At 39.4% G+C, this 3,708-nt stretch overlaps 1 long non-coding RNA gene across 1 annotated transcript; it reads right to left on the minus strand.

Annotated features, from left to right (window-relative positions):
- Positions 1–298: 298 nt before the first annotated feature.
- On the minus strand, positions 299–2,971 carry LOC125553397. Its single transcript, XR_007304046.1, has 4 exons — positions 2,897–2,971; positions 1,979–2,597; positions 982–1,054; positions 299–725 (listed from the first exon to the last, which is right to left on the minus strand). It is a non-coding gene; the product is annotated as an uncharacterized LOC125553397 (long non-coding RNA).
- Between the last annotated feature and the right edge of the window lie 737 nt (positions 2,972–3,708).

Here is a 3,708-nt window from a genome sequence, read left to right on the forward strand (position 1 = left end):
AGGCTGTTTTTCGAGAGCCGGGCTCGCTGGAGATGAACATGCAATGCGGGCACCGTAGCAAACGGCAACCAAACACGCCCTAAGTATCATAACTTTGACTTAGGCCTCTTCAGCCAGTCGTTTCGTCTCGTGCTTCTCTGCGGTGTATTATCACATACTCCCTCCATTTCAAAATAGATGACTTAACTTTGTACTAACTTTAATACAAAGTTAGCACAAAGTTGGGTCATCTATTTTGAAACTGAGGGAGTAGTTATGAACTTACTTATTAATCCTTGATTGACAGATGGACAGAAGCCTTAATACGTTTATTAGTAAGTACTCCCTCTGTACCGTAACAGGAGTAGTTGTTGCTGGGGGGAATACTCCGACCAGGTGAAAATGTAGGAAAGTACAGAACTACCCCTAATTTGAGATCGTCGTCTTCCTCCATCCGCCCCTCCGCGGCTCCTCTTCGTCGCCCCTGCTCCACCCCTTCGCCAGGCTCCTCCTCATCGCCCCTGCTTCTCCTTGTCGTCCATCCATCACCTGCCCCAGGCACTACCAGATCCATCACCGCGTTGAGCAGTAGATCATCAGCACGTCACAGAAGCACCTTGTTGAGCAGCAGATCATCAGCATCATGCCATCATCTCCGGTTGGTCGTCGCCATGACTTGAGCAGCAACATCTCCGGTTGATCATCAGATCCTGCAGCGAGCAGCAGCAGCAGCAGATCCAGCATTTCTGCAGTAGCAACAGCAGATCACATTAGCAACAGTACAACAATATCAGATCAGCAACAACAACTACTCCAGATCAACAGGAACTACATCCCTGATCAACAACTACTGCAGATCAGATCAAAGCAACTACAGCAGATCAGATCAGCACACTTGTTTGAATGGAGTAACTTGGGGATCAGAACAACAGATCAGTAACTTGGAGTACTCCAAAATGGATTTTGATTTGAATTGTATTCCAGCTGAAGAAGAGGACGTACCTGGAGGAGGTCATGATGACCAGGATGGTGATTTCAACATGGAAGAAGATCCCATTCAAGATGCAGGCGGTGACTACTCGAAGAACATGCATTCAAATAGAAATCATGAGCATGTTCACCATCATATTGTACTGAAATTTACTCCAGTTACTATCTTATGAGCATGCATTCAAATAGAGATCATGCAATCAAATGAAGTAGTTACAATCTTAACTAAGAAGATCACGAGCATGTGCATGAGTAAAATGAGCATGAGCATGTGTTAACAGGATCATAAGCATGTGTATGAGTAAAATGACAGAGGATAAGAAGATTTGTTTAGTTAGTCTTACAAATGATGCTTTGCATCTTCTTCATTTGCTTGCATCTTATACTCCATTTGTTGTAACCATCTACTCCATTTATTCGTAACTACAGTAGCATGTGCCTGGCTCTATTTGTTTGTGATTACAGTTAACTGAAAAATGAGTATAGTAGATGTACTGAAAAATGAGTACAGTAGATGTCACCATTTGTAACTACAGTACTCCTTTCATTTGTTTGAATTTTCAGTAGATGTCACAGTAGCATGATGAAATTTTCAGTTAAAACCATTTGTTAGAAAAATGAGTACAGTAGACGACACCATTTGTAACTACAGTACTCCTTTCATTTGTTTGAAATTTTCAGTAGATGTCACAGTAGCATGATGAAATTTTCAGTTAAAACCATTTGTGAGAAAAAGGAGTACAGAATTTGTTTGTAACCATTGACAGAGGAGTAGTTTCAGAAAAAGTTAACTGAAAACACTAGCATTTGTTAGCATTATCATTAGAAACACTAGCATTTGTAAGGTTCCAAGTAGAACTCCAAGCTAAATACTAAAAAACATTATAAACTACGCAAGTTCATCAAATTATTGCTAATGCTACTGAACTAGTACTCCAGCCATAACCTGTTCTGCAAGCAATGGCAGGCAGCAATTACCATGCATGAGAGAGAGAGAGAGAGAGATCACCTGCCTTTGCAGGGCCAGCAGCCAAGGCCATGCTTGAGGTTGTAGTCCCTCAGTCTCTGGTCCTCCTCAGGAGACCACGGCCCCTTCCTGAAAAAGTTAACTGAAAACAATAGCATCTGTTAGCATTATCATTTCAGTTAACTTTAATTGAAAATTAGTTCAAGGGATTCACTAACCGAAAATATTTGTTAGCATTATCATTTGATCATATTCAGTTAACTCTAACTCAAAATTTTCTGTTAAAGTTAACTGAATATTTCCATTTAACTGTTTTTTAAATTTTCAGTTAACTTTGACTGAAAATTTTCAGTTAACTGAAAATATTCAGTTAAAGTTAACTGAAATTTTTTCATTTAGTTCTAATGCAAAAGATTCATTTAGTTTAAATTTAAGAAAAAGGTTTCAGTTAACTGAAAAGATTCAGCTAAAGTTTTATCATGGGAGAAAAAATTCTGAATAACACATGGGAGACTGACTTTCAGCAAAAAATTCAGAATAACACACAGGAGATTGACTTTCAGCAAAAAGATTTATCTGCGACCAGCAAACTTTAGCTACTCCCCTTCTTGGAAGTTATACGAGTTACATCAGGTTCTCCCCTTCTTGGGGCCAGCTCAAACTGCACAATCACAGCAACTGAATGAGTAAAAATCCAACACAATCAACACATGCAAGAATATCCAATTTGTGAAAGCAAAAAAGCATTGGTCAAACATTTTGGTTAGACTTCCTATGGATCCTCAAATTGGTCATACTGTTCATCTACTGATCCATGTCAGTGTCTAACTGTCAACCACTTAACCAGTTCAGTTACTGACATCACTTGGGGTAACATGAGTGGATATGTTATTCACTTGGAGTAGACAAGTATGATGAATTTAAGCTGAGGAGTGAGGAGTTGCAGCAGTTAAAGTGTACCTCCAAGGACAGAAGTTGCTTTTCCAGATTGCCATTGGCCTTCAGCACACACTCATACTTGTCCTGCAAATAAGATCATCAAGAGTTCAAGATCAGCTATCCACCTGCCTTCAAGGAACTATACCATGGAATAAACAAAAAGAAAGTAAACTTTGCAATTCTTACAGCACTAGTGGAAAGAGATATGCATTCGGATGATTAATAAAACTACCTATGTCAAGTGTACTTTCCTATATATCTGCAGCTCATCAATGGAAATAGAAAGGTGCTTCGCCTAAACATCCACCTTAACCTCGGTGTAAAAAATGTGAGAGCAAAGCTGAGAAAGACAAATTTCTGATGCATTGGAGTAGTACTATGAGGCAACCAAAAACCAAGACTATCTCAGGACAAATGTACATTATGGAGATGTAATTTTGACAGCAAATATACATGATGCAAACGGAGAGATGCAAAGGAAAGAGATGCATATCTCAGGACAGATAAGTGTGGTCATGCCTCAGGTTTCACTTCATTGTTCATTGTGCCTTGATGCGCCTTCACCAGCTGCTGCATGTGCCTTCATACACAAATTCAGAGCAAGCAGGATTCAGTGCCAACACAAAACTAGCATTGCTACTTACTGTATGCAAAAATGTTGATAATTCAGCACAAGTAATCAACTGCAGCACAAATTAGCATTGCATTATTCAGCACAAGTGCCTTCATACAGAAATGTAAGAAAATTCAGTCTTAACAGAACACTGGCATTGCTAGTTAATTTGCAAAGAAGAAGAAGAAATTCGAAGAGAAGATGACAGGAGAAGAAGAAG

Source organism: Triticum urartu, chromosome 4 (assembly GCF_003073215.2).
Source record: "Triticum urartu cultivar G1812 chromosome 4, Tu2.1, whole genome shotgun sequence".
Classification (NCBI taxonomy): domain Eukaryota; kingdom Viridiplantae; phylum Streptophyta; class Magnoliopsida; order Poales; family Poaceae; genus Triticum; species Triticum urartu.